The sequence below is a fragment of the Coptis chinensis genome, chromosome 7 (genome assembly GCF_015680905.1).
Source record: "Coptis chinensis isolate HL-2020 chromosome 7, ASM1568090v1, whole genome shotgun sequence".
Lineage (NCBI taxonomy): Eukaryota > Viridiplantae > Streptophyta > Magnoliopsida > Ranunculales > Ranunculaceae > Coptis > Coptis chinensis.
Window position 1 is genome coordinate 35946415 of NC_141462.1, and position 23774 is coordinate 35970188.

Below are 23774 nucleotides of genomic sequence, written 5' to 3' on the forward strand. Positions count from 1 at the left end.
ATACGGTGTGAAAACTGAAATGCAGCACTGTAAAGATCGTATTTTTTTCACAAGGTAAACCAACTTTGAAAAATCTGAAAATATTCCAGTAAATCAAAAACACATTAAATACTATGTCTGAAAATTTTCAGAATTTTCGAAAATTTAGAAATACCTTCACCGCAGTATTTTTCTCTGTGAATCCGCAGCCCCTATGCCTAAAACAGTGAACAGTTCCGAAAATTCAAGAAATAAGAATGAAAAATTAAAAGGGTGGGTGGGTAGAGAATGGGGGATTGCCCCTTGGATTCAAGCAATTGAATTCTTGTCTAGAACGAGATTAAGATGGCAGCGGCGCCATTTGATACCGTAAAAATAATAGAATCCTAAATATTAATGTTAACAACACTAATACGTAATCCTACCGTTCTTACGTTTAAATCAATTCTTCTTACTCTCAAAACATAATCATGCAATATAATGAGTAATGATTCATTCCACTCTTAACTCTCTAGACTTAAATCGAATTCACTAATCAAACCCAAAAGGAACAATGGTGAGAGTAATGATTTGATGTGAAATTTCTATACTACCATTCCCAACACAAGAACAATAATGAGAACAAGACATAATTAAATTAAACTGAAATTAAAACTAATTTAGAACTAAGATTGTGATATGATTGAATGAATAACTAATTATGAATTTAAGACAATCAAATCTAAATAAGAATTTAAGCAATAATCTAAATTGAAATGAAGAACTAATACTTTATTCTAAAAACTAAATATGATTCTAAACTAACTAATTGAATGAATGTAAAAAAAACTAGATCTGGATCGAAAAACTAATCTAGATCTATCTTTTTCTAACCCTAAACTCCATTAACATTAGCTTCCTAACCTAACTGTTATTAACAAAGAGTCAAGCTTTTGTTTTTATACTTTCAGATCCAAAAATCGTGCATGGGCTTGGAGCCATGTTTTGGGCCAGAAAATCAGGCCCAAAACCCAATTTCTTTAGTCCAAAATGGGCTCTTCAACCAGAGTTGGCTTCGACAGATGTTTCGTCCACTTCTGCTCTTCTGATTGGGCCAAGGCTTGGACCATTGGAAAGCTCTTTTCGAGCGGTCGTTTTGACATAAGGTAGGCCCAATTCGAGGTCCGAGTCCAAAGATATGGTCTTCTAAGTTCTCACTTTATTTGTCAGATTTACGCCCGCGTGGACTTTGACTTTTCAGCTTTTGACCGGACTTTACAAAGTCTTTGTCTTCTTGAAAATTGGCCTTTAATCACAGAACTCCTTAACAACCGACCTTTGCTCCTTTATCTCGCTAAAGTGGCACATTTCTCGCATTATAATGGACTTTGAAGCCCGAAATGCATAAAACACGTAATCAATATTAACTCTTACTTATTATTCACATAATTGGTCTAAAGGTACGATTGTTAAGGGGTTAAAACTATATTTTTGGGCTCTTATCAGTCAATACTCGAGAAGTTTATCAGGCTCGAAAAATGTCACACTTTGAGAGTTGTCCAGACCATCCCTAATTGTTGCCTCTTTTGCGGATCCCATCATTATTAAAAAATGTAATTATAATGATATAAACAAAACTAAACCGATTATAGAAACTGATCTGAGAAACCAATTTAGAACACCCCCAATAATTTAAAAAACAAAAAAAAAAAAAAAAAAAAAAATACACAAACCTATTGTAATATCGAGAACAACAACAAAACATGTATAGAATTGAACAATAACGACAATCCATTCAAGAAAATCATAGAAAATAAATAAAAGAGGCGATCACTGTTAAACTTACCAAGTTCTTGAAATCAAAATAGTGAGAAAGTTCAAGTAGATAGTTTTTTCTTCTTGCGAGGGAGAGGGAGTGAGATTTGGAGATACATGTGATATTAGAAACGATGTCTAGTACCAAAATAAAGCAGGAAGATTTGGGGATAAAGCAAGCGAGAAGAAGTGAAGAAAATAATAGCTTCGTATGCTCTCTCTAGCCTTCTCTTTTTCCATCCTTTCATGCCCTCTCCAATCCCTTCGTATTCTTAACGCCATAATAATTAAATTAAATGGCATTTATACTCATTTGGCCTTGCAGAATCAGAAATGGCAGCAACAGTTTTAGTTTCTTTCTTATTCCAAAAGAAAGACTTAGTAGTGAAGTTCTTAGTACTAAGAGTACATAAACTTTGATGGGCAGTTGGAAATTGAAGGTTTAGACATGTAGAGTTTGACCTAATAAAAATCGGCAGTCGGCTGTAGAGAGACAATCAGGGATATATGTTTTTTTTTTTTTCTTTTGCTTTTAGTTTTAGTTTTTTTTCTTAAGAGAGAGCAAATTAGGGGAGATTTGGGAGAGAGAAATGGGCGCATAAGAAGAAGAAAAGAAGAAAAAAGATGGCTAGTTTCATTGCATTTAATTTTGGTATAAATGGTAATAATTTGGCAATTAATGTGAAAGCTAAGTCGCGAACAATTGAATAGTGGCGTGTAGTTGATTTCCGACTTGAATTTACACATACGTCTTTAAGGTACTATCTTTATATATATATATATATATATATATATATATATATATATATATATATATATATATATATATATATATATATAATAGATCCCTTTCAAGCTCTCGAGGTCAGTAACGTAAGCAAATCTTAAGTACCCTGGGGGATTAAGTACCCAGGGTTGTTTCGCAGAATTAGGACTAAATTTCGAAAAATCAAGATTAAATTTTATTCCTTCTAAGTTACCTATCTTACATTACCTATCTTTTAGGAAATAAACTCTTTTTGGATTATAGCTCTACCCTCTTCAATTGAGGAAGCATTTCTAGAGTGTCCATGTGTCATGGCTAATTAAGAAAAAATAGTAGATAAAATAGAAAACAAATATTTATCTTTATCCTTAGATATATATTATAGCTATACCCTCAAAGAGACTTTAGTTTTCTAGGGTGTCCATGTGTCATGCCTAATTAAGAAAAAATAGGAGATAAAAAAGGAAACAAATATTTATCTTTATCCTTAGATATATATTATAGCTATATCTTCATAGAGACTTTAGTTTTCCCTAAACTCTATTACTAAATATAAAAAAGTATGATATAAATAAGGAAACAATCCCATCTAGAGTTTCACAGACTCTCCAACTTTTTCTAAACACTATAGCTAATTACGAAAAAACAATCTCATCTAGAGTTTCACAGAATCTCCAACTTTTCCTAAACAGTATAGCTAATTATGAAAAAAAATATGAGACAAAAAACTAAATTGCTAAAAACAATAATTTCCATCGAAAACGATTTTCCTAAAACCCTTTCGATTTGATGCGCCATCCATTGTGTGATTTAGACATTTATTCAGTTAATGATTCAAAAAATTACAATTACGGCCACAATAATTATGACATATTCCAATTCCTTAGATATATATTATAGTTATACCCTCACCAATCTATTTTTTAGAACACTCGCAGGAACTCCAGTTTTTTCTAAACTCTATTACTACTTATAAAAAAGTAGGATATAAATAAGAAAACAATCTCATCTAAAGTTTCAGAGAGTCTCTAACTTTTCCTAAATACTATAACTAATTATGAAAAAATAATCCCATCTAGAGTTTCACAGTCTCCAACTTTTCCTAAACAATATAGCTAATTATGAAAAAAAAAATATAAGACAAAAAACTAAACTGCTAAAAACAATAGTTCCCACTGAAAACGATTTTCCTAAAACCTTTTCGATTTGGTACGCCATTCACAATGTGATTTAAACATTTATTCATAATTAAGGATTCCAAAAATCACAATTCTAGCCACAATAATTACGACATATTCCAATTAAATTTATAAATTTATAAATTTTCAACACTATATATATATATATATATATATATATATATATATATATGTAATTCGGCAGAATAACGAGATTCAGTTAAACTGGACGCTGGGCTTAAATAAATTATATACCAAACCAAAACAAATTACACGTGAAAAATTAAATTATACAAAAAATAACATCACAAAATATATAATAGAAAATAAAAAAAATAATAATGGAAAAGCAATAATGACAAATATTTTAATACATATATAATACTGAATGAAACTAACATCAAAGAACAATTATGGGGAACCGAAAACTGGATGCAAATGCATCGAACTATCCTCAAATAATATTTAACAGGAAATCGGAAACTAGATACAAATGCAAGCATTAAACTAATCTTAAAAAGTAATTAATAGAAAATCGGAATATGGATACAACTTTATTAAACTAACCTCAAAGAATAATTAACGAGAAATCAAAACTTGGATGCAAATACATCAAACTAATATAAAAAATAATTGTCTGGAAATCGAAAACTGGATGCAAATGCATTGAACTAACCCTCAAAGATTAAATTAATAGAAAATCGGAAACCAGATGCAACTGCACTAAACTAATCTTAAAAAATAAACTGGATGCAAATGCATTTAATTAACCTTAAGAAATAATTAACGGTAAATTGGAAATTGGATGCAAATTCATTAAATTAACCTCAAACAATAATTAACGGGAAATTGGAAACTAGATGCAAATGCAACCTTATCAAATAATAAACGAGAAATCAGAAACTGTAAGCAAATGCATTAAATTAATCTCACAGAATAATTAACAGAAAATCATAAACTGGATGCAAATGCATTGAGCTGACCTCAAAGAACAATTAACAGGGAATTGGAAATTGGATGCAAATATATTGAACTAACTGAAAAGAATAATTAACGAGAAATCGGAAACTAGATACAACCACATTGAACTAACCTAAAAAAAATGGGAATCGGAAATTGGATTCAACTGCATTTAACTAACCTCAAAATATAAATAATGGAAAATCAGAAACTGGATGCAAATGCATTGAACTAACCTCAAAATATAGTTGGATTATATGTTGTGAGAATGTCTTAATAAGTATAGTTTTGCATTTAAAATTGTGTTTATCTTATCTCTTTCCGTATGATTGGTAACTCTTTGCTATTCAAGTAACTTCAATATATATGAACTTCGCCTTATTATTAGGCAATCTCACAAAACTTCAATCAAACTTCTATTATTAAACAACAAAATAAAGTTGAAGGGTTTTATCAAATGTGAGTTTTCTTTTAATGGAGAGTGAGGTTTTCACATTATAAGAAATTTGGATGAGTGATCAATATAATATTAATATATAATAGTTCTGCATATTTGCAAATATTTTTTAGAATAATTAATATAACTAACAACACCCATTCGTAGATAATCTTTGCAGATTCCACATAGTGAGTCATGCATAATTTAAAAAATAGTTAATGGGAAATCGGGAACTGGATAATCTTTGATGATCCAACATAGTAAATCAAACATAATTTATTTTTTATTTCATGTTTGTAAGGACACTACAGATGGATCAGTAAAAGTTGGTATTACACACCACATTGGATAATTAAAAGAAAATCGAAAACTATATTCAAATACATAACTAAGCTCAAAGAGTAATTAACGGGAAATCGAATACTTTATGCAAATGCAATAAACTAAACTCAAAAAGTAATTAACTAGAAATCAGAAACTGGATGCAATTGCATTAAACTAACGACAGAGAATAACTAACGGAAAATTAGAAATTGGATGCAAATCCTTGAAAAATATTTAATGGGAAATCGTAAACGGTATGCAAATACATCAAACAAACCTCAAATAATAATTAATAGGAAACCAGAAACTGGATGCAAATACATTGAACTAAACTCAAAAAATAATTAATAAAAAATAAAAAAAACCGAATGCAACTGCATTGAACTAACCTCATAGAATAATTTGTGGGAAATCATAAACTAAATACAAATATGTATTGAAATAACCTCAAAAAATAGTTAACGGGAAATCAGAAATCTGATGTAATTGCATCGAACTAACCTCAAAGCATAAATAATAAATTGGATGCAAATGTATTGAACTAACCTCAAGAAATAATTAACGGGGAATCGAAAACTGGATGCAAATTCATTGAACTAACTTCAAACAATAATTAACTGGAAATCAGGAACTAGATGCAAATGCAATCTTACCAAATAATAAACGAGAAATCGAAAACTGGATGCAAATGCATTAAACTAATCTCACAGAATAATTAATCAAAAATCAGAAACTTGATGCAAATGCATTGAAATGACTTCAAAGAACAATTAACGTGAAATTGAAAATTGGATGCGAATGTATTGCACTAACCACAAATAATAATTAATGAGAAATCGGAAACTAGATGTAATTGTATTAAACTAACCTCAAAAAATAAATAACGGGAATCGGAAATTGGATGCAACTGCATTTAACTAACCTCAAAATATAAATAACGGAAAATCAAAAACTGGATGTAGATGTATTAGATGTATTGAACTAATCTGAAAAAGTAATTAACAGGATATTGGAACCTGGATGCAAATGCATTGAACGATACAAATGCATTGAACTAATCTCAAAGACTAATTAACGAAACATAGAAAACTAGATGCAACTGTATTGAATTAACCTTAATGAATAACTAACGGAAAATTATAAATTGGATGCAATTATACTGAACTAATCTCAAATAATAATTAACGGGAAATCAGAAACTTGATGCAACTGCATTGAACTAACCTCAAAGAATAATTAATGAGAAATTGAAAACTGAATGCAAATTACTACATTGAACTAACCTCAAAGAATAATTAATGGAAAATCAGAAACTTGATGCAAATGCATTAAACTAATAACCCTAAAATATGTTTGTATTATATGCAGGGGGAATAAATGTCTCGACAAATATAGTTTTGCATTTTAAATAGTGCTTATCATAATTTTTTTATTGTGATTAAGAATATCATGCTATTCAAGTAGCTTCAATATTATCTTCGTCACATTGGGCATTCTCACAAAACTTCAATCAAACTTCTATTATTAAACCTAGCAATAAAAAGAAGTCGATGAGTTTTATCAAGGTTTGATGCTTCCTTTTTATAGAGAGTGGTGCAAGAAATTTGAATTACTGATTAATATAATTTTCATATCTCATAGCTATACATAGTTGTTAATATTTTTTACAATAATTTAATATAACGGCACCCATTCGTAAGACGGGTTCGAAAGCTAGTGTAATCTTAAAGGCATAAATAGTAGTAAATTTTGAAATGACAAAGTAGTCCTTCTTAAAGGCATTGAATTATTTGTTTGAATATTTTATCAAGGGTATTTAGTGGTAGAAAAAAGGCTGATCCAATTTAAATGTCCATCTTAATTATGGTGTACTATACTAATTGAGATACTTCTATACTATATACTTTAATTAAGGTAATTTAATTGGGCACTCATCAAATTGGATTGGGCAACCCCCAAAAAAAAGAAATTTTACAAGTTTGCCATATTACAAGTTTGCCATCAAAGCCTAAGCCTAACAACCAATTCAGATGGTCTCACCATAACGAAACCCTCGGGTCGTTTGAGTGTACACTCAAACGGTCTCACCATGTCGTTTGAGTATACACTCAAACGATACCACCATGTCGTTCTAGTGTACACGCACACGGTCTGAGCTTGTCGTTTGAGAATTAGCTCTATGTAATCTCCATGGAACGGTCTGAGCATGCCGTTTGAGTGTACACTCAAACGGTACCACCATATCGTTTGAGTGTACACTCAAGCCGCTTGCCCACATCGTTTGAGTGTGCATTTAAACGGCTTGGCCATATCGTTTGAGATAGAGCTCTTTGTTTTTTTCCATGGAACGGTCTGATCATATCGTTTGGTATCACATGCAAGCGATATGGCTGGGTCGTTTGGGGCTTCTATGGGGCGACATGGTGGAGTCGTTTGGACAAAAATACTTGAGAAGTTCTAAACCAAGGAAATTCTGATTAACCAATGATTAGCCCGATTAACCAATAAAAATTGATTACATAAACACCAATTACACTTTTCTTATACATAAATACCGAACACTTTTCTTATAATACAAATTATTAATCGATCATAATTGTACAATAATTTATTTAAACAATTATCTGCAAAATTGAATTAGTAATGATCAATTATTAACACATCCCAATTGAATTAGCCAAATTGGATTAGAAATAACACAATTAGTTGCACCAACACAATTACATACACTCTACACTCTTTATATGTTATGACATAGTATCTATATAACCAAGTTAAGACCTGTAATCAAACATGCCAAAATCTAAAATAATAATTTGTTTTATATCTGAACTTGTTATTTTTTTTTTCAATTGTGAATCATAAACTAGTTTGGGGGTTTGGGGTTTAGGGTTTACAAATTTCATACCAACATATTTCACTTAATTATTCGAAATAATAATTTATTTTATATCTAAACTTATTATTTTTTATTTTCTTTTTCAAATTGTGAATCATAAACTAGTTTGGGGGTTTGGGGTTTGGGGGTTATAGTTTACAAATTTCGTACCAACATATTTCACTTAATTATTCGAAATAATAATTTGTTTTATATATAAACTTGTTATTTTTTATTTTTATTTTTCAAATTGTGAATCATAAACTAGTTTAGGGGTTTGGGGTTTGGGGTTCAGGGTTTACAAATTTCATACTAACATATTTCACTTAATTATTCGAAATAATAATTTGTTTTATATATAAACTTGTTATTTTTTATTTTTTATTTTTTATTTTTTAAATTGTGAATCATAAACTAGTTTGGGGATTTGGGGTTTGGGGTTTAGGGTTCAGAGTTTATAAATTTCGTACCAACATATTTTACTTAATTATTCAAAATAATAATTTGTTTTATATCTAAACTTGTTATTTTTTATTTTCTTTTTCAAAATGTGAATCATAAACTAGTTTGGGGTTTGGGGTTTAGGGTTCAGGGTTCAGGGTTTACAAATTTCGTACCGACATAAAAAAAATAATTTCAAACATATTTCACTCAATTATCCAAATCTAAAATAATAATTTGTTTTATATTTAAACTTGTTATTTTCCATTTTATTTTTCAATTATGAATAATAAACTAGTTTGGGGTTTAGGGTTTACAAACATATTTCACTCAATTATTCGAAATATATCAAATTTTCAAATATCTCTATATAGAATACTCAAGTTTCTCATTTACTCCTCCTTACTCCTTTTTTCATCAAAATCCTTACTCCTTACATAGAATACTTAAGTTTCTCTACATAGAATACCCAATCAAAATCCTAAATGGAATACGAAGATGAAGAAGAAGCATTTGAGGTAATGCTTGAGGTGCAATAACAAATTAGAAAAGGAGAAAATAGAAGAAATGTTGAAAGTGAAGAAGTGGCTTTAAAATGTTGAAGGTGAAGGTGAAGAAGTTGAAGAAATAGAAGATGTGACTAGTCGAGCAAATGAGATGCTGAGAAATCGTCGACAACAAAGACAAACAAACCTAAATAATAAGGTAACGCTTGATTAGAATGAATACAAAACACTTGATTGATTGAATTAATGAATGAATCTACAAGAGAGCATTGATTAGAATGAATGCAAAACACTTGATTGATTGAATGAATGAATGAATGCAAAACACTTGAATGAATGATTGGTAGAACCTGAGCCCAAATGATACCTCTGGGTTGTTTGGGGACTCTATGGAACTACATGGCTGGGTCGTTTAGACTAAATTTGGTGAGAAGTTCATTTTTTTTTGTGACATTGAAATCCCTCATTATACAAATTGTTTTAGACTCTTGTTTTATTCTATATGTAGGATCCTTTGTCGTTATCCGATAACCGATCATCTGCAAACTCGAATGACGTAGATTATCAACCTATTTTAAGTGATACAACATAAGTTTTTACTACGGAAGAGGTATGATGGAGTAGGCATTGATTTAATTTTTTTTTCCTAAATGCAATTTTATTAGTGTATTAATAATAGTTGTTGTTTTTTATGCGTTTATGTCTTTCATACACGTAGCGAGGCAATTGGTTGGGCAACCGCTAAAGGAAAACAAGTTAATGTGGTTGTGGTAATTGAAAAGTCAGAGTATGCTAAGGGAAACAGAGTGACAAGATTGAATTTGGCTTGCGAGTGCTTGGGTGTGTATTGGTCACACAAGAAGGAAGGCGAATGGAGGGCTAATAAAAGAAGGTGGGGAACCAAGAAATTGGGATGTCCATTTAAGTTAAAATGTGTTTTCCAACGCGACACTATTGATAGTTGGAAAATATAAGTTAGAAATGGTATTCACAACCATGTATTGGCGAAGACCCTTGAAGGACATGCATTTGCTACTCGTCTGACCGTTCCAGAGTTCGAGTACTTGTTAGAGATGAGTAAGAGTGGAATAAAGCCTAAACAAATTTTGGATTCCATCAAGAATAGGTATCATGAAAACATATCTAGTATATCCCAAGTCTACACTACAAGACAGAAGGTGAAGAGATTGGGTATGAACGGTCTCACACAATTATAGAGATTGCGTGAGTTGTTAGCAAAAGAACATTATTTTAAGGAGTTGAGAGAAGATGATAATACCGAGGAGATAACGGGATTGTTATGGGTCCATCTAGAAGGTGTTAAGTTGGATCGGACTTTTCTAACAGTTTTCATGTTAGACGCTACCTACAAAACTAACAGGTATCGGTGGCATTTCGTACAGTTTGTTGGGGTGAGTTCAACGTGGAAGTCTTTCACCGTGTGTCAGGTGCTGCTTCAGTCTGAAATAACAGTCAACTATGAGTGGGCTCTATGTCAATTTAGTGGCTTGCTTGGTGACATAAGCCTATCTGTGATCGTGTCTGACAGGGCCCTGATGAGTGCCGTTGATAAAGTTTTCCCTAATGCACACAAGCATCTATGTATATGGCATATCGTTACGTGCGTCCTTTCAAAATGTTACGATATTTTTTCAACCATAGAACTTGTAGAGAAGGCCCAGTTCTCGTGGAACACTGTAGTCAAATCGAAGACAGAGGCTATTTTCCAGTGTAGATGAGATGCTTTGGAAAAATATTACAGGGTTGAGTACTCCAATTTTGTTAGTTATTTGCAAGAGACTTAGTTTCTTCACAGGGATCGATTCGTATGTTGTTGAACTGACCAACACATTCACTTCAGGAGTACAACAACCATAGAGTTGAAGGGTCTCATGCTCAGGTGAAGCGTGTACTAGAAAATGCAAATTGTCATGATTTTTTGAGTATGTTTAGCTTAATCCACCTGATTTTAGAGATCCAGATGTCCGAGATTAGAGCTACCTTTGAGAGGAGTATGATTGTAACTCAGCACCACTACCAGATTCCTTTGTTTTGTGAACTCAGAGGCCTTGTCTCACGTAAGTGTTTGGACTTGCTATTTGAAGAAATAGATACCTGATAATAGTAAAATGATAGTTTTACCTACGAATAAACTTACGATGAAACTCAAACGCAAGTAAAACTAAAACTATTTTTGTGTGAAGGTTATAATTATCAAAGATTTCTACTCTCGATTCTATCGAAATAGAGTTAGAGTAAAAGATTCGTTCCACTCCTAGTTCTTTAGAATTTGCGTTTTCCTAAGATTATCAATCTATCCAAAGTTAATGAGAGTTTTACAACTTATACTATGATGCAAATTATACTAACAAGATACGAATTTATACGACTACGGAATACTAAATTGAATACTAGATAAAGAATTAGGGGGGATTGATTCCACCTTAACTCGACTTAATTAACTAGCAAAAATTCGTCGTAATCCGAATTGCAATGCTTTCGCATAGCAATTGGTTCTTCCTAATCCCTAGTTGTTCATGGTAATCTCTACCAACTAACATCTAGCATGTGAAACAATCAAACCCATTCTCATGGTGAACTAATTATTTTCTAGATTGGAATGTAAAATTACGAGTATTCTATGCTAATCGAAATCAAGTTTTCATCAAGGCTTCTTCAACCCCCTCTAATGGAGGTTTAGCCTAGAATCATTAAACTATCATTTACAATTGAATTTAAACAAGACATCATATAAAGATGATAACTTTGTTTATTTGAATTCAAATGTAAATCTAATCATGCAAGAATTAATTTAAACTAGTAATGACAACTAACTAAATCTATAAATTGAAACTAAATAATTAATGGAAAATGAAACCAGATTATGAAGAACTAACTAACTTTATTAATCTAATGAAGAAATAACAATGGTTCAATAACTAAATTTAAAACAAGATGAAAAATGAAAACTAATTAATTAATGGAGTCTAAATCTAGATCTAAAAATATTCTCTAATGGCTACTTTCTACCCTAAGCTAATTCATACTTAAGAGCTAAGTTTTGTGTCTTGAAATGGAGGAGACCAGATCCACATTTTCGTGCATGGGCTGAGGAGCCATGTTTCGGGCCGGAAAATCGAGCCCAAAACCCAATTTCTTCAGTCCACATAGACCGTTTCAGCTGTATTTGATTTCTACAGACTTTTCGTCCACTTCTGCTCCTCTGATTAGGTCAAGGCTTGAATCATTGGAAAGCTGATTCTAAGCCAGTCATTTTGACATAAGGTAGGCCCAATTCTGAGGTCTGAGCCCAACGATACAGTCTTCGGAAGTTCTACTGACTTTTGTGTGTTGTTTCTGCCCGCGTTGACTCTGACTTTTCAGCTTTGACCGGGCTTTGCAAAGGCTTTTTCTCCTTGAATCTTGGCCTTTAATCATAGAACTTCTTAGCAACCAACCTTTTCTCCTTTATCTCGCCAAAGTGACACGTTTCTGCACATAATTGACTTCAATGCCTAAAATACATAAAAGTACGTAATCAGCATTAACTCTTATTTATTACTCGCATAATTGGTCTAAAAGTATTATTGTTAAGGGGTTAAAACTACAATTTTGGGCTCTTATCAATACCCGCGTAAAACGTGTTAAAGATGGAGAGATCAGGTATTGGTGTTATTTGCGCACGAGCCATGGATTGTCATGTGCTCATAAATTAATTGAGTTTGAAGAACAAGAGCGGTCCATCCCTTTGACTGCTATCGACCCTTTTTGGGAAACATTGTCTGCTTCTCCCAATGTGTCAGTGGGTGTTGGTCCCGATGTTACACCTTCGATCTACTTGTTAATGAAAAGGTTTGCAATGGTTTCTGAAGAAGAGCAGAAGGTTATGATTAGGAACCTTATGGTGATTGCCGTACCAGAAAGTACATGGCTAGTATCGCCTCGTGAGGAAGCAAAAATCAAAAGTCGGCCGAAAGATAGCTGCATGAAAAAGCTTCCAACTGGAGATGATAATTCTTCAAAGCGAGATTCATCTCATTTTGAACATTCTCAACGTAACCATGGGGAGTGGGTCTCGTCACAACCAAACACTACGCCCACCCAAAACACCCACACCACACCAAGAAAGAGCCTTCTCCAAAAACACCAACCCAAAACACCCACACCACACCAAAAAATAAGACTTCTCCAAAAACACCAAAATAACCACACCAAGAAAGAAGCCTTCTCCAAAAACACCAAAAACAACTACACCAAGAAATAAGGATTCTAAAAAAATAGCCACACCATGAAATGTGAAAGATGGGTTAGCCTTTGGAAAGGCGAGGGGTCCTAAGAATTACGGGTTGGATATTCCTGAAGAAATGCACAAATATATTGTTAGAGTCGATGACCTTGTTGGCGATGGCAAGTGTGGTTATAGAGCTTTGTGCATTGCATAAGGAAGAAGTCAAGAAGATTGGCCACAGATGAGAAAGGACTTGTACCAAGAGCTTATTGACCACCTCCCCCATTATTGTACTTTGTACACTCAAAATGAGGTTGTTTATGTGATGAAAACAATCCTACATGAAGAAGGTTATACACCCTTAAATATATAAGTGAATGAGCATGCCCTTTATTGGATACATATTTGCTTCAAGATTTAATATTGTCCTCCTGCATTTAGGAGCTCGTCAGTGCTTCCTTATCATGCCGCTGAGAACCCAAGCAAGTCATGAGAGAGTGAAAAAAGTGTTGGGTAGTGCACATGTTGGTGGAAATCATTTTGTCAATGTTAAACTTGTTGAAGATTGTCCGGTTCCTCCAGTAATGCGCCAATGGCTTAGACCTCGATATGATATTGCTGAAAGTTGGAATTTGGCATTCATAGCAAGGCAATTGCAATTTATGGCATTGAACATTTCCAATCTAATATGGGAAAACGAGCCCGTTGAAGACCCAACAGTACATGTTATCGACTAAGTTGTTCGTATATTGTCGATATGATATTTTGATATAATTTGTAAATTCATTTTGACATGGTATTTTGATGTAATTTGGAACAAATGTAATTTGATTTGATTTTTATGTTATTTAATTTGGAAATAATGTTTGGGCTTTTATTTGATTTGATTTGGAAATCGAGTGATCGACTAAGTTGATTCAGACGGCAATCGAGTGATTTGGAAATAATGTTGTCAATATGATATTTTGATGTAATTTGGAATAAGTGTAATTTGATTTGATTTGATTTGATTTTACTCCAAATGACATGGTCAAGTCATTTTACCTTTGAACCAAACAATGTGGGTTGGTCGTCTGACCTTTAAACCAAACGGTCTGAGATGGTCGTTTGAGACAAAGCTCTCTGTTTTTTCATGAAAAGATCTGAGCTGGTCGTTTGAGCTTTATACCAAATGATCTGAACTAGTCGTTTGACCTTTGAGCCAAACGGTCTAAGCTAGTCGTTTGAGAAAAGTTTTCTATTTTTTCATAAAATGATTTGAAATGGTCGTTTGGCCTTTATACTATACCAAACAATATGGTTGGGTGGGGTCGTTTGAGAATACAAGGGGACGACATGACTGGGTCATTTAGACAAAAAAAATTTAGAATTTCATTTTGTTTTACAACACTTTCATATCCAAAAAATAAACAAATTCCACTTTCAAAACATCAAATTCATATACACTTTCAAATTCATTTCAAAACATCAAATTCCACTTCAAACCATCAAATTAATATACATCAAATTCAATTCGAATACATCAAATTCCACTTCAAACCATCAAATTGGATTCCAACACATCAAATTCATTTCCACATCAAATTCAAATCGAATACATTAATTTCCACTTCAAAATACATCAAATTCATTTCCACATCAAATTCAACTCGAATACATCAATTTCCACTTCAAAATACATCAAATTCAAAAATACATAAATTACATCAAAATCGGAAGCCGCACTCCAAAACCAATTATGATAATTGTACCGCCCACCACTGTACTTGCACTTAGTCAAGTTATATGCCTCCTCGAACGAGAACCTTGCTTCTTCGGGAATATTGTTCCCACCCAATTGCAGACCTGTCTCTAGCAATTGACTTATTTTATCGATGACGTTATTCTGTCGAAATAAGAATGCAAAATAATTATTAATTACCGTTTTAAAAGACCGTAACCAAAACACAATTAGAAAATCACAATACTCACAATCGGTGCATAAGTGAGAAGTGTCTGCAGGGAGAAATAGATAGGAAGCCGCTCGGGATTTACCAATTGAATGAGAGATCTTTTGAACTCATTCTTGAGATCCATTGGCTTAACTTGGATAGATGCGGAACACACTTCAACACTCCGCGCTCTGCCTAAAACAACAAAGACTCAATGAGGAGAAGCAAAAGGTTTTGTAAAGACAAAGAAAAATCAAGATACTAAGTCTATGATAATACCTTATTTTCCCAAACATCACGAGCCACATGCACCGAATAGTCATACAGAAGCTCTGACTCAGTAGGCCACCACCATATACACCTCGTGTGTACTCCAAATCATCCTTGGATTTTCTCACATAGTCTACCACTGGAGGTTCTTCAACTTCGACTGGTGCTTCAACTTCCATCAATTCTTCCAAATCATCATCCTCTTCATCACCAGACTCTTCCCCATCATCTCCATCCTCACCTGAGTCATCCCCCATCATCATCAAATATACTTTTTCCACGATCCATTGCTACATTTACATTTACATCTAAATCTTTATCTACATCATCTAAATCTTTATCTACATTATTATCACACTCACTCTCAGTTTCACTATCACTCTCAATATCTACATTACTCAGAACAACCTCATTGTGGTCCCCTCTACACACTGAGGTCGAGGTGCCCGCTCCCTTTTTTCTCTTCTTCTCTCCTTCTATATCACCTACATTAGTAGGACCATCATCTGCTTTTCTATCACCTCTACAAATTGAAGCCGTTGTTTTCGACCCCTTATCTCTCTTCTTCTCAGGCTCAGACGTGTCACCGCGACCCGAAAAGGAACTGCAGCCACCAAACAACTTCTTTACACCCTTGAATGTAGTTTTCACTACATTCTTGACATTCTTTGATCGAGGACCCATTGCCCTACAAACAAAAATAAAACAAGTATTAGCTACTATTACAGTTCCAAAACCTCCAAACTTCCAAAACTTCAAAAATTCCAACAAGGATTACTTCGAAACGAAACAAATGTCATAATTGGTAATGGAATCAAACCCATTGCTACAATGAAACAAACTTCCACTAAGATTATTAAAAGAAAATTCAAACACCATTAAATTCAAACAATTTCCAATAGATAATGGAATCTAACTAAAAATAGCCAACAAACTCTGGTATTAAACCAGACATTGCGTTACTACTCAAATTAAGCTTCCATATATTTTTTTTCTACATTTCCAGCTAAATTACAATGCTTTCTACATTTCGAGCTAAATTAAAATTCTTTCGACATTACGATCACTACAAACACTAAGACGAATAGTTGAATAACACACACTCGAACCCTACAATCACTCAAACACTCAACTCTATATAGAAACTTGAACACTCAACTCCTTACAAACACATTAAAATGACCTCATTGGGTCATTTGGGCCATATACAAAACAACCTCGCTGGGTCGTTTGGGGCATCTTCAAACGACCTCACTAGGTCGTTTGGGTTTTTTTTCAAACAATAACAATAATTTGTTTTGGTACTTCCAAACAACCTTGCACTCACCAAAATAACAACAAAACATTACGAGTAATCAAAATAGCAATAATAACCATACTCATTATTCAACAATATACATAAAAAATTGAAAAACTAGAGTTGAATCAAAAAGGAAATAAATTAAATTGTGCACTCACCAAAATTGTTTCTTGAAACTGGAGAAATGATTGTTTGCACCAAACTCCAAACTCCAAAGTCCAAACTCTCAACCGAACTTCAAACTCTCAATCTCCACAATGGCGCCCAAACACAATGTCCACAATTAATTCAAACTCAAACTCAAATTTTGTTTTGGGTTTTGTTTTGGGTGTTTTTTGGTGAGAAATCGCGAGAGCGATGACCGGTTAGAAAAAGTTGTAGCCGGTATGCGTTGAGGTTGGGGGGTGTACAGGGCTTTTGCTGTTGGGTTTCGTTTTTGGGCTTGGGCTGGAGGCTGCCCAATCCAATTTATGTGGCACCCAATACAGACTCTTAAATAAAGGTACAGACCGAATGTTATAAAAGTAACCAACAAGAGAATAATATATATCAAACCAATCCATATAGTTCACCCATCAATACAAATAAGATCACAGAACCACAAGCATAACTGAATGCATGAATTAAGTAAGTAGAGATGCTTGCCTCAAATAAATCAAATCCAACCACTGCGGCCATCATTGTCAGCTCAGAATAATGCCTTTCATTGGGTTAATCTAGTGTAATGCTATTTGAGTTGCACATCAGCCCAAACTTTATGCTAATGAGCCATAACAATAAAACCTATACGAAGTCTACTAGTTGTTTGCTACCAAGCCCAAAAGTATGAGGTTTTAGTGGCACCAGATTTAAGTTTTTCTGCACAGCAGCAGGTGAGAAGAAGCCTAATGCACCGGTGAGTTGCCGAGTTAGGGAGGGTTATATCTCAGGTTGGACTAGGTTGAAGGCTTGAAGCCAGTCATACTAACAAAGTGTAATATATTTCATATTAGAACTAGTTTACACATCAAAGACCATTAATACTAAGTAGTTGAGAATGCTCCCAGGCACCCACGTCAGCCCCCTTTTTCCTCTAATGGGGACACCTCAGTTTTTCCAATAATTCAGCAGAAAAAAAAAGAATTCTACGCCCTCTTTTTCCAATTTCAATTTCAATTGTTCGTAACCCAAACCCAAAAAAAAAAAAAAGGAAAGTCCAAAAAAACATAAAGGGAAGTCTAAAAGGAAAAGCTTCACGCCTCTTTTCCTCTCTCTCTAACCGAACAAAAACGATGGTGAAGAGAAGAGAAAGCTCTCACCACTTTCTCTCTCACTACAAAAATCTCTCAAATGGTTTCATTGTCTGTAAGTTTTTTTCTCTCTCTTCAAAACCCATTAATTTTCATATCTATAAGTCAAAGAGATAAACCAAAGTTTTTATTTTTATTGTACTTATTATCTGTTTGTGTGACAGATCTTTGAGTCATCATGGTTTTCACCTTTGGACCTGCAACTTTTGGTTCTGGGAAAGTTGTAGTGACAGATCTCAGTAAGTCTATTTGAACACACAAAGATCTTATAAATGGTGAAGCTCCATTATACAACAAATCTTGCAACTTCTACAAACAAATTTCCCAGAGACTATCGGATGCATCTATAGTTCTTGATGTGTTTGCATGTTCTCTGGACCAGGTTGGAGCTGCAGAATTGAAAGTACCAGTTGAGCGCTCAGGTGGCTTCCTGATGTTAGGGGAGTCATTTGAGTCTAAACAGTTCATAAAATATTTGCGGCACATTTTCATGCGTGATGGGGATGGACACCTCAACATGCACTTTGATGTGACATCGAAGGATGTAAAGATATGTGGGATTCTTGATCCGTGTGTATCTCTTGGGAAACAGAACAGTTCAGTTAGTGAGAATGAGATTGGTCAAGGTGGTACCTATTTGTGGAAGTTGGGCACACTCACAAACAAGACATGCATTGCCTTAATCTTTGAGTTGGATGATGAGCAGAAAATCCAACCTGGCTCTACATTCTTCATACAATTTATAACACGATACTGGCATGGGAATGGTAGTTTTCAGCAGGGAGTGACTACTGCAGCAAGAAGGTAGGTAAGCTGATAATTTGTCCCACATTAACCTGTGTGTTAATGTCAAACAAGATACCAACACTTACCCGACTTACAAAAGCATTATAGCCGTCAAGGTGACAGCTCTGAACTGTATCGTCATTGTTCTCAAACACAATTTCCACAAATGATCTAAAATCAGCAGCCATAACTGCTGGTTCTGCATTCTTCATACAGTTTATAACACGATACCGGCATGGGAATGGTAGTTTTCGGCAGGGAGTGACTACTACAGCAAGAAGGTAGGTAAGCTGATAATTTGTCCCACATTAACCTGTGTGTTAATGTCAAACAAGATACCAACACTTACCCGACTTACAAAAACATTATAGTCGTCAAGGTGCCAACTCTGAACTATATCGTCATTGTTCTCAAACACAATTTCCACAAATGATCTAAAGTCAGCAGCCATAACTGATGTCTTGAGGCGCATTCCACCAAAAGTGGGATTACCTGGTATGCTTCCGAGACATAAAACTCCTCCAATATTGAAGTACTCTGTAAGCTTCAGTGGCGTATCAGGTGAGACAAAAGAAACACCATTTATTCCATATCTTCCCCTGCCATTGATAAAACCTGCAGAGTTTGCCTGCCTAATGGTTCGAGTGACTCTGATACGGCCATAGTGGTATGAACCTTGCGGGTTCGGCCTAGGTCCACTAGCAGATAGGTTAGTCCTATGATACAACATGAATTTTGTGTTCAGCCTTATGAGAGATAGTCTTGAGAGATCATTGATTAGTTATGTAATAAGAATTACGATAATTTGATTTTATGACTTTTGATAAATTACAAGTTTTTATACTTTGCTGCTATTAATGGGGCACATTCTTCTTATGCTTTGTATTTAGTTTACTCTGTTATTTACGTGGAACAGAGAAAAAGTTGTTCCCCTAATGCGTAACACACATAGTGATTTTGGAAGACAATTTAATGTCAGAACATTGTAAACCACTGTAGAATCACAATCCATTATGAAATCTTAACCCTTTTGGAGCTACAATCCTGGTTGTGCTCCAATGCTAGGGAACTTTTAGAAGCCTAGCTGATACACATTTACCTAGACGAAGAAAGTTGGTGAAGAGTTGCAAATAGATTTGTTTTTTCTGTCAAACTTAATCATTTTAGTTTTTTATTTTTTATTTTATTTTATTTGAATGAAAGCAATGTGGTGGATGGATGGATTAGATTATTTTTAAGACGAAGTATGACCTTAAAATCATGTTAAGAGTAGCTGATTGTTGAATAACTGCCTTGTTGTTTTGCATAGCCGAGTAGGCCTTTTGTTCTACTTTTCTTTGTTCTACTATTGACTCCCGTAACATATATAAAACAGGAATAAATTTTTAAAAACCTTCAAAATGTTGCTTTTGTATCTCTTTCTCCGTTTTATGATACAAAATTTTAAAAACCTCCAAGAGGTGTGTCCTTGTTTTAAAACTTTTATCTGACGGTCATTTGTTGTTTGTTGACTAGGTATCTTGCCAAGATCATTCTCTATGTATGCGGTTACCTTATCATCAGGATTGTTTCTTCTTGCGAAACCTGCTATGGCTGCTTCAGTGGCAGTTGCAGGTGTCATCCTTGGCTGACCATTTTCAGTTTTGGTTATTCTTCCGGTTACATTCTATTGTTTGAAGAGAAGTTTCAACAAAGTGTTCCTGTTAGCTGCTGCTACTTCTGTCGACTCAAAGAGATAAACCAAAGTTTTTATTTTTATTATACCTATTATCTGTTTGTGTGGTGACATATCTTTGAGTACAATGTAAGTGCAATTTTTGCAATGGTTGGAAAAAATTGTTTCAACTTCAAACATTGACCAGGTAAGCTGATAATTTGTGCATAAAGATGTTGGCTTACATCTTTGTTCTCTATAAATATCACTCCCGACATAATATACTTCTATAAATCAAAAGTATGTACCGTTCAATTATCTCAAATCATTTTTGCATTCATGATTCCTACTTTCTTTGAAAATGTTTGCTGCTGCAGTTATGATCCATTTAGCATCAAAGGACATCGCTATGCTTTAGCATGTAATCATGTAGAAAATAGATGTACAACCCCATCTACAGTACATAGGTTTTGCTCATGGAAAAAAGAAAAAGAAATTCATAATTGCCAATAATCTATGAAAAAAATTAAGATTTAAGTAGTAGTCTTAGTAGTTAATATTTAGTCCATGACCCTCTCATAAATCTTCTTGAACAATACACTTAGCATAGCTCCCTCTGTCAACCAAAACTGACAAGCAAAACTAGAAGGCTAAGTAACTCAACCGTTCATTCAATCCAGGACTACTTAGCACATACTAAGATACAATAAACATGGATGCTGTGTTGGGTAATGTCTATGACTACTTAGCATTGTGCCACTCTTAGTACTTAGTAGGAATTAGGAAGTAGGAATAGTTTTGTGACTTCAGTGATTATTTGTTTATTCCTCTTCTATTGTTGTTTGCCCCTATCCTCTTCTCACTCACTCTCGCTCTTCATGTATGCATGGAATAAATGTCTGTTGTTAAACTCTACATTCTTTTCAGCAATTACATGATTCGTCATGGGTTCAGGGAAACAAATTGAGCAGCATACATGCTAGCAAAGTATACAAATGCGGCTGATAATGCTTTTTTGTCCTTTAATGCATGGTGGAGGAGGATTCTCTTGGAAGTATTTGTGATATATTTCAATTGAATGCAGGTTATGTCGCCTTTAATCCCCAACCTTTTAAGAATTGTTTTTAGAAAAAAAGAAAAAAAAATCTATATATTTACAATATTTGTGTTGTCTAGAACAAGTAGTACATATTGTTCTTTATCAGGATATTTGTTAGGTGTTAGCTTAATGGCTTATGAATACAGCCATATTTATTGTTTAAAGTAATGCAAGAGGTGAGTGTGTGTCTATACTTGAACACATCTTTTGTTTACCTCTTTCGTACTTGCTATTGGGTAACAATATATACTATATGTTTTTTTTGTAATATCTATTTGTGTGGTCTTGAAGAATCCATTGGCTTTGAAGTGAGGTTTCGTTGATTTCATCTTTATGTTCGGTACGGTGTTACGTTAGTACCCAATATTTTGGGATATGATGCTTCCGATTTATATTCATTGTCATTGCACGATAGCTCTAATTTTTTGAGGGTTTTGAGATGGATTTGGATTTTTTTGCAACATAAGTGCTTATGGAGTTGAGTTTTTTCATGGATTGATTTTTTTTTTGCATGCTTCGGTAGTGCCTAAAGTTCAAATTTTTGGATGATCTTAACACTTATTCACTAGAAAGACCTTAATTTCTTGAATGTACAACATCGAGAATATTCAACTTTTTCTTAACTATTTTCTTAGTTCAGTGCAGTGTATAGTCTTTAATTATCTCTATATTATGGATATGAATTGATAATTAAAGTTTTAATTAACGGCGGAAATAAACGAAAAACCCTTCGTTCTCTAGAGTTACAAACCCTTCGGGTGCTCCAAGTCCTCCCCATTAAAGCCATGATTAATTAGGACATTAAAAATTCTCCTCCAACCCATCTTTCTTCTCTATCTCAAAATCAAAAACCAAATAAATATTGATCGAAAACACTATAAGTTACTGGAAAACGGCAACAACAACAACTCCGCCAGTCTGTTGGCTCAATATTCACAAATATCAGGTTCCATTATCTAGATCTTAATCTTTTCTTTTTGTGTTTTATTTATTTGTTAAAAATTTATTTAGTTTCCTCAAGGAATGCGATTTACAAAGGGGACGCTGACATTGGAAGTGTGATTAGGTTATTCTTATGGGGTTTATGGGAAAGTTATGATTGTAAATGATGTTGTGTACTATTTCTACTGTCTTTTTGTATGCTGTATTGAGGGCATACTTTTGTGGTTGCTCTTACAATGTGACCCCATTTTGGTACCGCTCTCCTCACTTTTGTAACCTGGAAAGACTGTTATTATATTCTCTTTCTCATAGTTTGTTTTTCATTTATTATTTAGTTGAGATAGTTAAAACTGCTATTAAAACTTTCTTCCCCAATGAAAATGAGGTATTAATTGATGAGTATTTCCTACACTACAATATAAGGCTAAAAGAACTAGATTTTGTGATTTCTGCATGTTTGATCTTTTTGTACAATTGAAAATATTTATTCTTTTATTGGTTTGCAGTGGCTAATCTTTTAAATGTTTCAATAAAAAAATAAATTGATGTGTGTTATTTTGTATTGGAGTTCTTCATATTGTTCCCTATACTTTTCTTCTTCTTTTTTAACAATGTTCCTAGCAATCTTTTTAACGGTGTCTGTATAAGAGTTGACTAAGTGAGCAAAATGAGATACGTTGTAATTTTCATGCTAGAGTAATAGTGATTTTTGTCTGCATTAGCTGTCAGGTGAAAATCAAGGGTCGAGCATTATACATATGCACCATTCATGGTATGTTCTCAGACACTTCTCCTTTCTTGATTTTTTTCCCATTTGGTTAAAGCCTGTTGCATTACACATGTGTTAATAATAGTTATCTATTTGGTTAAAGGAACCTGCTATCAAAAAGTTCTTTGTACGTTTACAATCATAACACATAAGCAGAAGAAGAAGGTTAGTTTGAATTTTCATAAATCGTAATGAGTTTGTGTATAATTTTGATTATTCTATGTTGAAAGTCCCTCAATTT

General features: G+C 33.6%; 1 pseudogene; it reads right to left on the minus strand.

Annotated features, from left to right (window-relative positions):
* Positions 1 to 19337: 19337 nt before the first annotated feature.
* On the minus strand, positions 19338 to 19799 carry LOC147487321 (L-ascorbate oxidase homolog pseudogene; annotated as a pseudogene).
* Positions 19800 to 23774: the final 3975 nt, after the last annotated feature.